Raw genomic sequence first — 14002 nt, forward strand, 5'->3', positions numbered from 1 at the left:
CATCAAGGGGGCCCCGTACGGCGCGCCTGAAGTCGCCGCGCCCCAACCTCCAGTCCCCCCTCCCTTTAGATTTTAAGTTACCTCGCGTTGATGTTGGGACGGGTTACAGCGCCGGCAGGTAGCAGCAGAAGTCAGTGAAAAGTGTGTGAGCTGCTCGGCGCTTCCTTTCCCTCGCTCAGCTCTGGTCCCGCCCTCATGGAAACAGGAAATGAGGGCAGGACCAGAGCTGAGCGAGGGAAAGGAAGCGCTGAGCAGCTCGCACGCTTTTCACTGACTGCTGCTGCTACCTGACGGCACTGTAACCCGTCCCGACGTGACGAGGTAACTTAAAATTCAGAGGGAGGGGGAGGGAGGCCTTTGGAGCTGGGAGGGAGCGGCGGCCGGCCCTGGAGCTGGGGGGGTGGGGCTAGGGTGGGGCCCCATCAAATTGGTCCTGCATAGGGACCCAGCACTTGCTAAGACGCGCCCTGACCTTGCATAATTTTCCAGCTGGGAAAAAACAATTGGTAAAAAGGGGATTACAATGTAAATTATTGTAATTAATACAATTCGGGTGATCTGAAGTCTGATTAGAACGGCTATATAACTGCTAGGCAGAGACGCACTATAGCATCAGATGACGAACACCATCTTTCCAGATGCCCCACTGCTGTGTTATAATATCTTTGTGCGCCTGAGATGCTTTCTTCCAGTGGTATTCGGGCCCACTAGAGGATTCAACCAACCAACCTCCATCCCAGCCAACAGAGCAGCACTGCTCTCCTGCCAATCTTCCTGTAAAAGAAAATCTTAATTATAACCAAGTATATGGCCAAAATATTCAAACACAAATCAAAACCAACAAACTGTCTGGGGCTCAGATAGAGCACTTACCCTCGGATTCTATAAACGGTGACTAAATGGGCATAGTTGATTTGCACATGTAACTTAATTGCTTAACAAGTTAATCAGCGCCACTAATGGCAAGCAATTAGTACTAATCGGCACTACTTAGAATTTACGTGCACAACTTTATAAGTGTATTCTGTAAGTGGTACAAGTAAATTGTAAAGGCGTGAATACAATAGGGGACGTGGCCATGGGAGGGGGGACGGGCGGATCGTAGGCGTTCCTAAAATTACCCACACTGTTATAGAATGTTCCCGATCATTTACACCATGTTTTAGTTGGTATAAAATGGTTCACACATACATTTAGTCAACAGGACAGGCGCTACGCATATTCCGTAAACCGCGCCTAACTTTAGGTGAAGTTTATAGAATAGTGCTAAGTGCAGGTTTTTTTTCGACATCAATTTTTTAGGTGCCATTTATAAAATTTGGTCCTTATTGCCTTAATCATGCATGGGCAACAAAAACTAAGTACTAGCACTAAGAACTCTCCTGCAGTTTTAGACTTCATGAAGGTGACCAAAGTTTACGGCCCAGCATAGCTAAGGTTCAGGGAGAAAGATGGAATCTAAATCCACACTTCACTCCCATGCTGCAGCTGGCCATGGTGCACCCAAGACTGTGCAACTATAGTTCATATTCCTAAGTCAGAAATTATATTACTGACCTCAGAGGGAGTGAGATGGTAAAATTATGTATCATACCTGATAATTTTCTTTCCATTAATCATAGCTGATCAATCCATAGACCGGTGGGTTGTGTCCATCTACCAGCAGGTGGAGATAGAGAGCAAAGCTTTTGCCTCCCTATATGTGGTCATGTGCTGCCGGAAACTCCTCAGTATGTCGATATCAAAGCTCCATCCGCAGGACTCAGCACTTAGAGAATTACACCCACAAAGGGACACTCTGCCCAGCTCACCACCGCCGAAACGGGGGAGGGGAATTAGCCCAGCTCATCCCCACAGAAGTGGGGGAGGGGAATCCGTCCAGCTCATCCCCGCGGAGCAGGGGAGGGACACCACCCCGCCGATGCGGGGGGATCTGGCTTATCCTGCAACTGCAACCGCGGGAGGAGCTGACTGACCCTAACACCGCCGAAGCGGGAGGGGTACAAAGCTGCCCTACAGCCGCACGAAGCGGGAGGAGCGCCAGCAGAATTTATGTCTCAATCCAGCCCCGTAAAACGGAGGGGAGAGGAATGCAGCAGCTCACTGTAACACAAACTCGTCTCAACTCTTGAAGAATCCAATTGAACACGAAGTCCTCCTGAACAGGAACTGAAGACTAAACTTGAACCTGAAATGCAACCAGAATATAAACAGTACAGATATCTGGGAGGGGCTATGGATTGATCAGCTATGATTAATGGAAAGAAAATTATCAGGTAGGATACATAATTTACCTTCCATATCATCATGCTGATCAATCCATAGACTGGTGGGATGTACCGAAGCAGTACTCACCCAGGGCGGGACATTGAAATCCCTGACCGCAACACTGAAGCTCCAAACCGGGCCTCCGCCCGAGCAGCCACAGTCAAGCAGTAATGCTTGGAGAAGGTATGGGCCGATGCCCAAGTTGCCGCCTTGCATATCTCTTCCAAGCAGACGGACCCGGCCTCTGCCATCGAGGCCGCCTGAGCTCTAGTGGAGTGAGCCTTCAGCTGAATAGGCGGCACCTTTCCAGCGGTCACATAAGCCGCTGCAATGGCTTCCTTGACCCATCTTGCCACTGTAGGCTTAACAGCCTGCAGACCCTTACGAGGACCTGCAAACAGGACAAACAGATGATCCGATTTTCCGGAAATCATTAGTCACGTCCAAGTATCTGATGATGACTCGTCTCACATCCAGAAATTTGAGAGCAGAGTATTCCTCTGGGTAGTCCTCCCTACGAAAGGAAGGGAGACAGAGCTGCTGATTCACATGGAAGCGAGAAACAATCTTGGGCAGGAAGGAAGGCACTGTGCGAATAGACACTCCTGCCTCAGTGAACTGCAGAAAGGGCTCCCGACATGAGAGTGCCTGGAGCTCAGAAACTCTTCTGGCTGAAGTGATAGCCACCAAAAGACTGCTTTCAACGTCAGGTCTTTCAGAGATGCCCTCGACAAGGGTTCAAAAGGCGGCTTCTGCAAGGCTCTTAGCACCAGGTTGAGATTCCACGCAGGCACCACTGAGTGCAGAGGAGGGCGCAGGTGATTAACTCCCTTGAGAAAACGTACCACATCTGGCTGCGAAGCCAGGGAAGCACCCTTCAGGCGGCCCCTGAAGCAAGCCAAAGCCGCCACCTGGACTTTAAGGGAACTGAGCGACAGGCCCTTCTCCAGACCCTCTTGCAGGAACGCCAGCACTGAAGATATTGGAGCAGTGAAGGGAGAAAGTGAGCCTGCTTCACACCACGCTGCAAAGGTACGCCAAACCCTGGCGTAAGCAGTAGACATAGAGCGCTTCCTCGCTCTCAGCATAGTGGCGATGACCTTGTCTGAGAAGCCCTTCTTCCTCAGACGCTGTGCCGCTCAATAGCCAGGCCGTAAGACCAAAGGGGGAGGGATCCTCCATCACCACGGGACCCTGATGCAACAGGCCCTGCTCCACTGGCAGCCGCAGAAGATCGTCCACTGATAGCCTTATCAGGTCCGCATACCAGGGACATCTGGGCCAGTCCGGACCCACCAGGATTATTCGGCCCGGATGCTTTGCCACCCGGTCTAGTACCCTGCCCAACATGGGCCAGGGCGGGAACACATAGAGAAGCTCCTGTGTCGGCCACTGTTGGAGAAGAGCATCTACTCCCAGAGATCAAGGGTCCCGTCCTCTGCTGAAAAAGCGCGGCACTGGCAATTGGCTGATGACGCCATCAGATCTAGGCTCGGCTGGCCCCAGCGCTTCGTGATGTCCAGAATGCCTGAGCCGATAACTGCCACTCTCCGGGATCCAAGGTATGGCGACTGAGAAAGTCTGCCTTGACATTCATGACTCCGGCAATGTGGGCCGCTGACAGCTGTTCCAGGTTCGCTTCCGCCCACTAGCATAGATTCATGGCTTCCTTGGCTAGAGGGGCGCTCTTGGTACCTCCCTGGCGGTTGACATAGGCCACAGCCGTGGCATTGTCCGACAGGACCCGTACTGGCTTCAACGCCAGTACCGGGAGGAACTCCAAAAGCGCCAACCGAATGGCTCTGAGTTCCAGGAGGTTGATAGACCACTTTGCCTCTGCCGGAGACCAGAGCCCCTGCGCTGTCCTTCCCAAGCAGTGGGCTCCCCAGCCCGTGAAAGAGGCGTCCGTCGTGACGACAATCCACTCCGGGGTCACAAGAGGCATCCCTGCAGACAACTTGTCTGTCTTCAGCCACCAGCTCAGCGCCTTGCGCACTGCTGGGTCCAAGGGAAGGCGCACAGCATAATCCTCCGACACCGGAGTCCAGCGCTGCAGCAGAGAGAGTTGTAGTGGTCTCATATGAGCCCTGGCCCAGGGCACTACTTCCATCGTGGCCGTCATAGAGCCCAACAGCTGCACATAGTCCCAAGCCCGAAGAGGAGAGGCTACTAGGAACTGGTCCACCTGAGCCTGAAGTTTGACAATCCGATTGTCCGGCAGGAACACTCTGCCCACTTGGGTGTCGAATCGAACTCCCAGATACTCCAGGGACTGAGTCGGACCGCAGCTGGCTTTTCTCCCAGTTGATGATCCACCCCAGGGAGCTCAAAAGAGCAATCACCCGGTCCACAGCTTTGCCGCACTCTGCATAAGAGGGGGCTCGGATCAACCAGTCGTCCAGATAAGGATGGACTTGTACTCCTTCCTTTCGCAGGAAGGCCGCGATGACCACCATTACTTTGGAGAAGGTCCGCGGAGCAGTAGCCAACCCGAACGGGAGGGCTCTGAACTGGAAGTGTTGGCCCAGGACTGCAAAACGCAGAAAGCTTTGATGAGGAGGCCAGATGGGAATATGCAAGTACGCTTCCTTGATGTCTAAGGATGCCAGGAACTCCCCTGCCTTCACTGCCGCTATAACAGAGCGGAGAGTCTCCATGCAAAAGTGCCGAACTTTCAAGGCCCGATTGACCCCTTTGAGGTCGAGGATAGGCCGTACAGAACCTCCTTTCTTTGGTACCACAAAGTAAATGGAGTAACGTCCCTTGCCAAGCTGATCTTCTGGCACCGGAATGACCGTACCCAGGCGGATCAGATTGTCCAAGGTCTGCTGCACTGCCACAGCTTTGACCGGAGACTTGCAGGGAGAGAGTACAAACCCGTCTCTTAAGGGTCGGCAGAACTCTAGCTTGTAGCCGTCTCTGATGACTTCCAGCACCCAAGCGTCTGAAGTTACCCTGGTCCACTCGCCCAGAAACGAGGACAGGCGTCCTCCAATCTGCACTGGGCCATGGACCAGGACCCCGTCATTGGGTACGAGACCCTGGGGGAGGACGGAGGGCGCACCTCCGGGACGGCGGTCTCTGCGAAAGGAATGCTGCTTGGGGGAGAAGGTTCCTCTTGAAGGAAGAGGGGGGCAGAGGAGCCCGACTTGCCCGGGCGGTACCGACGGGCTTCCTGAAACCGTCCTCTGGAGATACCGGGGCGAGCACTGGCCCGAGCCCTGACCTCTGGTAACCTCTTGCCCTTAGACGTGCCGAGATCGGTCACAATTTTGTCCAGCTCGACCCCAAAGAGCAGCTTGCCTTTAAAAGGCAACTTAGCCAGGCGCGACTTAGAGGCGTGGTCCGCAGACCAATGTTTCAGCCAAAGCCACCACCGCGCAGAGACTGTCTGAGCCATACCTTTAGCCGAGGCTCTCAAGACATCATACAGTAAGTCTGCCAAATAAGCCAAGCCCGATTCCAGGGCCGGCCAATCAGCCCTCAAGGAAGGATCTGAGGGGGAAGCCCGCTGCACAATCGTCAGGCACGCCCTGGCCACATAGGAGCCGCAAACTGAGGCCTGCAAACTTAAGGCAGCCGCCTCGAAGGACGACCTTAAGGCCGCCTCCAATCTTCTGTCTTGGGCGTCCTTTAGGGCCGTGCCACCTTCCACCGGCAACGCCGTTTTCTTAGTCACCGCAGTGATTAAAGAATCCACGGAAGGCCAAAGAAAGGCCTCCCGTTCACTTTCAGGCAAAGGATAGAGGCGGGACATAGCCCTAGCCACTTTGAGGTTCGCTTCCGGGACATCCCATTGAGCCGCAATTAAGGTGTGCATGGCATCATGCACGTGGAAGGTTCTAGGCGGGCGCTGCGTCCCCAGCATAATGGCGGAGCCAACAGGGGCTGAGGGAGAGACGTCCTCCGGAGAGGAAATCTTCAAAATGCTCATGGCCTGCACTAACAGGTTGGGCAAATCCTCTGAGCGAAAGATCCGCGCTGCAGAGGGGTCATCCGCTCCATCCGAGCGGGAATCCGTCTCCTCCAAGGAATCCCCAAAGGACCGTTGGGAGAACTCAGATACGCTGCCCTCATCTACATCAAAGGAAACAGAGTCCTCTAAGACCTGGGAATCCACCCGAGGGCGTTTACTTCCGGGGGCCTCAACCCCTTTATCGGACAAGGGAGAAGGGGCAGCGTTTTGCATAAGGAAGGCCTGATGCAGCAGCAAAATAAACTCGGGGGAGAAACCCCCCAGACTGTGCACTTCAGCAGCCTGGGCCACAGCCCTAGACGCCCCCTCAACCGGCGCTCGCAAGAGCGGGGGGAGAAACATGCTGTGCATCCAAGATGGCATCCGGCGCGACACTCCGCGAAGGAAGAACGGCGCTTAACTTTAGCCGCTTTTTTTGCCGTCGCCCAAATCAAGGGCGGCCATGGCATTAACTTCTCCCAGCTCAAGGGCGGCCCAAGAAGAAGCCGTCCGAGCAGAGTGGCCGGCCAAGATGGCGGAGGCGAGCAGCGGGGGATGGGCGTTTATGGCGGGAAAAAACCACCGCACCGGAGGAAGACCCGGGACACTGACCGGCCTCCGAACTGACACCCAACAAGGGCGAATCAGACTTTAAGACCCCCGCATCCCCGCTAGAAGTGCGCACGCGGTCTGGGGAGCGATTCTTCGCGCCCTCGCCCTCCAACGCCATAGGCCACGTGGAGATCGATCGGGGAACCCCCTGCCCGCTATAAAAAGGTAAAAATTACCTGCTTCTCGCTCCGAGCTGTAACGACCTGGTGTCCCAGTGAGTAGCTGCAATAAACGTCGAAATAAACGCCCTTAAGGACGTTCAAAAAAAATTTTTTTTTTTTTCCAACGGAGCCAACGGGAGTTTGCACTTGCTCAAGAAGAGCCCTCAACCCAGGTACTCAACAAAACCTAAAAATTAGGCTGGGAGACCTAGCCAGAGCTGCTGCTGTGTGTGACCACCACCTGCTGAGATAGAGAACATACTGAGGAGTTTCCGGCAGCACATGACCACATATAGGGAGGCAAAAGCTTTGCTCTCTATCTCCACCTGCTGGTAGATGGACACAACCCACCAGTCTATGGATTGATCAGCATGATGATATGGAAGGTTTGGTGATAGTATCTGGTCACTTATCACCAAAACTAGTGATCAGATCTTTATGCAGCTCAAAATATTATTACAGCCTGAAAATGAATGGTGCTGATTAACAACAATGATGGAAACAAACCATCTCAAAGTTTTTATGAATAAAGGGTTGTAGCATATTAATTACTGATCTCACTCAAATATCATCATAACTACCTTTGAACCATTAATATATGAACATAAGAATAGCAATACTGGGTCAGACCAATGGTCCATCTAGCCTAGTATCCTGCTTCCAACAGTGGTCATTCCAGGCCACAAGTACCTGGCAGCAGTGCTGTTCAAATTACTAGGTCAAAGTACTTAAGTAAAAAAAAATGTATCCTATATAATAATTTGCACCTCCAACGTTCCATGTCTGGTTGCCTGGGTTCGTAACATCTCCTGGCTGCCTGAGTTTGTAACATCTCCTGACGTCAGCCAGCCTCCAGCGTTCCATTCCCCATCACTGTCCCGCCCTCGCGTCAAGACGTAATGACGTCAGAGGGAGGAACAGTGAGAAGGAAGGGAACGCTGGAGGCGAGCTGACGCTAGGAGGGACGTTACGAATGGAATGGAAGCCAGCGCCAGCCAGCCAGAGAACGTTCAGGTACAAATTGAGGGGAGGAGAGAATCGCGGGACATCGAGGGGAGAGAGGGAGGGAGGGAGGGAGGAAGGGAGGAAGGGAAGGGAAGGGCAGAGGAGAATTGATGGCCATGGATGGGATGGGATGGGAGGACAGTACAGCAGAGAATCGCAGGACACGGATGGGAGAGCAGGGAAGAAGAGAATCTCTGGACATAGAGGGGAGGGGAGGGCAGTAGAGAGAGATAAAAAAAAGCTTGCATGACAGCCTTCCTAGGGCCCATTTCATTGTTCAGGAAATGGGCATGGTTCCACTAGTATTTTAATACTTAAGTAAAAGTACAATGAAGAACACATTAAAACATTTACTAAATAAAAGTTAAAAAGTTAGTGCCTAATATATTTTTGGAGTAGAAAATAAAAGTACTGTAACTACAGTGAATACAACTCCCTCCCTCCCCTTGATGTCCCGCGATTTTCTCCTCCCCTCGATTTGTACCTGAAAACTAAGCATGCATGAGGGGACCAGCAATGGTGGCAGCAGCATGAGGACACAGGCACCAGCTGCAGAGCTTGGAGAGCTCTGGCTGCCAAACTAGAGGAGGTGGGTCTTCAGCTAGCACAGTTTGGGGATCCCTGCCAGCCACAGCAAGGGTGATGGCTAATTTTGGGGATCTGAACCCAAAGTTGGGGGATGGGGGGACCCAGCTCTCCTGTGGTGATGCTACCAATTGTGTTCAATAAAAAAGGGAGTGCATTTCTGTTTTTATTTCTCCAGTGTTGCAGCACTTGCCCAAGTTTCAATTTTGGTGTTGATATATTTGTGTTTCTAATTTGTGATCCCTTGTTCTGTATTTGGTGAAGGTCTGTCTGTGTTGTGTGTGTGAAGAAGTCATTTAAAGTTATTTTATGTGTGGCAGTAATGGTAAGTAGGGAGATTGGGGGAGGGGGCCCCATCCTTAATTTCTGCCCTGGGTCCCAGTCTGTCTAAAACCGGCCCTGTGGCTATGCATTAAGGGGCCATTTTACTAAGCTGCAGTAAAAAGTGGCCTTAGCACACCCTTATCTGTGTCTTTCCCAAGCACTAAGGACATTTTTACTGCAGCCATAGAAATAGCATTTTTGTATTCATGTATTAATAGCCATGCTTTAATGCTGCCATCAGCACATGGCCATTTTGAAAAATTACCACATGTGTACTTATCTCCACCCATTTTGTAAATGCTAAGGGCTTACACGCTATGCGTGCACTAACCAGTTAGCGAATGGTAATGTAGCTGTTCTCATTAGCGCAGGAACACCCACTCTCCACTCCCTGGCACGCCCCCCACAAAAAATATTTTTAGTGCACGGTTAACGTATGCACATTTGACACTTACCACAAAACTATTAATGAACTGGGTGTGGAATCATACAAATCAAAGAAATGATAGGCAAAAAATGTATTATGACCCACTAAACATTAGCCAAGGATAATGATAGAACTTAAGGAAAGGAAAAGCCTCTATGATCTCCAACTCAGTAGTTATACAGCTTAAATCGATCACAAGGATCTTCTTCTCTTCATCACTGGCTCAAAAACCTTCCCAGTCCATTTCAAAAACTTTTAAACCTTTCTTAATAGGAAATTTTTTAATTCTTCTTCCATCACCTACTTTAACACTAGTGAATACTCATTTCTTAGTGTTCCACATTCTTTCAACATTTAGTCATTCTTTCAATATTCAGTTCATATCCAAAGTAAACACTGCACAATGCACTTAAATACAGTGCTATAGAGTTGAAAGCAGTACTCATCTCTGTAAAACACTCCATGAGCCACTTCTCGTATTGTTTCACTGTCCCCCCAGACCAACGATGGCCAACATTTCACTTAGTTCCATCCCGCTCTGCTGCTTCGGAGTCTGAAATATCGTGGCTAGTTCCAGGCTGCTGGGGCAACCTTAATTTGGAATTTACATCCCAAGGCAGTGTGGGACACCTGAGCACATCCCATGGTACATCATTTTAAGCTATATTAAGCGCACATTAGCACCTAATGAAGCTTAGTAAAAGGGCCCCTTACTCTTTTTATTGGTGGGGATGAGTGCGGGGAAATTCATTTGAAATTTATGTAAAAGATGAAAAGAATAGCAGAAATATATTTAAAGCATTTCCTTTCGTGAAAGGCTGCACTGGAACAATTTTAACATTAATGGTTCAAAGGGCAGTTATGATACTTTGAGTGATGACATAAGCGATTTATAAACTAAAACCCTGTATTCATAAAACTTTTAAGATGTTGGGTTGAAAATTATTTTAGAGGGATTTCTTGGAGATAAATTACCACCATGTCAAAAATCAATTCTCATGTGCTAGTTCAGATTAAGACATATGTAATTGCAAATCTATGCCAACAGAATTTTGCACTAAACGCTATTCTATAAATGGCGCTCACCAGAGTTGGGAATGGTTTATAGAATAGCATTTGGCGATGGGAATCACACCCAATTTTGAGGGCGAGGATTTACACCAAGTAAAACCTAGTGCAAATTCACACGCCTAAAGTATGCACGGACCTCCCTTATTCTATAAAACTGAGCATAACTTCCAGGAACACCTCCGATCCACCCATGCTCCTCCTATTGCTGCTCCCCCTTTTAGGATCCTATCCCGGCACCTAAAGATGCACACACAAATTTTAATTAATGCCAATTAGCACTGATAACTGATTATGAGCACCCAATTATTGGTGCTAATTGGCTCATTTATTAATTGCGTGTGCAAAGTGTGTATGCACCATATTTGCATGTACAATGTTGAGTGTTGTATATAGAATCAGGCCAATTATGTGCAATCACAACATTTTTATGATCCGACGGCAATCCTAAAATGGAGTACAAGTGCTTTATCATGAAGCCAGGAGCAAACTGGTCTCTTGATTCTCAGTTCTGAATTAACTTTTTGACAATTACTTGCAAACATTCATGTCAAAACAAGTCGAGCCTTCAAGAAAATTTTTGGATCACACTGGATTGTGTAATTTTTAGGGCTGTACATTGATTAAAAGCCAGAACCCCGTAATTAATTGCAAAAGTTTTAATCTTTCGGTTAATCGCATAAAGTGTCCCCCTCACATTTCCACCTGTATAGTGCAAAATATAGACTGCAGAATTCTCAAAACTGACATACTGTACTTCAGTTACTAAACTGAAAATAAAATCCTCTCTCTTACCTTTGTTGTCCAGTGATTTTATTTTTCTAATCATATTATTCCTCATCTCTGGTTCTGTTCCTCTGTCTGTGCTCTGAACTCTATTTTCAGGGCCTCCTCTCTCTTCCTTTTCTCTCCTCCTCTCTTCTTCACTTCTTCCCCTGCAGCTTTTTCTCTCCAGACGCCCTGCGTTCTCTCCTACCCACCCCCAGCACAGACAGCCTTTCCTTTCCCAGCACCACATGACTCTCTCCCAGACTCTTCCTCCCTCCTGCATATATTTTTCTCTCCTGCCACTGAACCGCTCCCTCCCTGATGCTCCTGTAACTTGTTCTCTCCTACCCCCTACCCCCCCCTCCCCGCCACACACTGGCAGCCTTTTCTCTCCTGCCACCCCGTGTTCTCTGGCATTTCATTCCCCATTCCAGTTTAACTTGCATTTGCATCATTGGTCTTTTTTTGCCTTTTTCCACAAATAGGATCCACTGTGTTGATCTAAAGTTGCATATTGCTTTGGAAACGTTGCCTACCTTTGCACAACAAAAGAGGCCAGCCACAGTATATTATTTAATTTTTCATATTATAAGTAATTTTTCATTGTTTTCTTATTGCTTAACTTCCATTTTTTCTCTTTTGCTGTGTTTTCTTATGACCACACCATTTATGTATTTTTTATGTATTATTTTTATGCATATATAATTTTTGTAATTCCTAAAATAAGCCTTTTTGACCTGTTACCACATTTTAATATTTTTTATATTTAATATTTGATATGTTTTATGACTTATATGTTCATACAAGTATTATATATGTTTTTGTAGACTCTTGATGCAGACGTTTTGACACCGAAATCAACAGCTGTGTCGAGTCTTTTAAGTTGTTTCAATAACAATCACCTTGTTGAACTTACAACTCCCTTGGTTTTCTGGAAGCGCCTATCTACCCTACTCCTCGGACTCCCCTCTTGCTGGTGTACGTAAGGACTGTGTGTTCCTCCACTTTGTGTGGTTGGGTCCATCTGTACAGCACATATTTTGTAACATTGAGACCAAGCATCTGCTGACATATGTACTACATTTTGAGACTGTGCACCTAAAAACACAGGTTATGCTTTCTATATAGCAAATAGATTACACGTGGATGAACTCATTTTGAGACTTTACACCTATGAATAAATTTTTATAGATTTTATCCTGGAACAGACTTATTGTGGTAACTTCCACTCTTCTTTTTTATTAATTTCAATTTGCTCTATCACTATAACTAGCAAATACTTTATGCCTGCCGTTTGTATGTAATGTAGCTAAGATGTCTTATTTATATGCAATGTTTAGGTATAGGAAATCACGGCCTGGACCTAACAGAGCTCCAGGACTTCCATTCAGAACAAGAAAACTGACTTGAAATATGTATGCATGTGTGTCATATGGCCTTATCAGGAAGAGCTGCCAGCACTAAAGGAGGAGTCTTTCTCCTGGTGCACAGGAAGCCCAAAGATTTCCCTCCTCCAATTATAGGCAAAATGGCTTCCAAGTTTCTGCACAGGAGCCAACAACGGATATTAAGACATAAAACAGCAGCTCTGGGCTGGTGCTTGCCTGAGATTCCACACCTACGTTATCTGCTGAAGTTCTGATAATCACAACTCACTATCATAATATTGTCTTAAGTTGTCACATAACTATAAAACTGTTTCACATTTTAACTTCATTCCCCTCCTCCCGTTAAAGTCACCCAAAATCAGCACCAGCCAAGTCTTCAGTAAGCTAGCAACACATTAATCCTTTCGATATACAGGGTTGCCAGGTGGAAAATTTTTTTCCCACCCAATCCCGCACAAGAAACAGCTCAAAACCCGCCCAAACACAAACCCCGCCCCTGACACCCCCACCCCCGCGTCATCACCCCCGCCCCCATCAACCCCGCCCCCGCCGTCACCGGCCCCGCCGTCACCGGCCCCGCCTCCCCCGTCACCGGCCCCGCCTCCTCCGTCACCGGCCCCGCCTCCCACGTCATCGGCCCCGCCCAAAACGTCACTAACCCCGCCCCCCGCGGCCGAAAAAAACCCCGCCCTGAAGCCCAAAAACCAGCCCAAAAAACCGCAACCCGCCGCGGGCAAAAATTTCCCGCGGCGGGTCGCGGAAAACCGCCCAATTGGGCGGTAAAACCGCCCACCTGGCAACACTGTCGATATACTCAAGTAACTTTAACCATAGCTCTGCTCCCCATCCCCCCTCCACAAACAGCACCCACATTGAAAACTCAGTAAAAATGTAAACTGAAAAAAAAAAAAAAAGCTTCACAACCAATAAGTATGTATTTAAGTTATAAATGCAATCTAAAATTCAAGGCAAAACAAATCTGAGTGCAAACGATATGTGCTTCTGAAAGTCAGCATCTTTTTTTGCATTTACAAAACATGCACAGCTACCATCTTTTGAGCACACCATACTCTATTCTTACCTTAGTTGAAGAGTTTAATCCAACCCCGATGATGCTGGATTCCTTAGCCATAGTATCCCTGGGGTTTATCTCAACAGGGCCTCTGGCACCCACAACCTGTTATAAAAAAAAGACAAGGCTGTGAAGTTAATGAAACCTCCAGGGACAAAAATACATTTGCTAATTTTAACTTGCACTGCCAGCACAACAGCAGCAAGGAAGACAATACTTACAATCACCCTACCTCCATAGGACAGCAGCTGCAAATCACTGTTGAGATTAACATTGGATAGCATTTCTATTATCACATCGACTCCCTGTCCACCAGTGGCCTCCTGGAAATTAAGAAAAAGTTAGTATGGTAATAACACTAACCCTGCT

At 48.5% G+C, this 14002-nt stretch overlaps 1 pseudogene; it reads right to left on the minus strand.

Annotated features, from left to right (window-relative positions):
• Positions 1–612: 612 nt before the first annotated feature.
• Positions 613–14002, minus strand: part of LOC115459584 — a 35804-nt pseudogene continuing 22414 nt past the window's right edge.

This window comes from Microcaecilia unicolor, unplaced genomic scaffold (assembly GCF_901765095.1).
Source record: "Microcaecilia unicolor unplaced genomic scaffold, aMicUni1.1, whole genome shotgun sequence".
In the NCBI taxonomy this organism is placed as follows: Eukaryota; Metazoa; Chordata; class Amphibia; order Gymnophiona; family Siphonopidae; genus Microcaecilia; species Microcaecilia unicolor.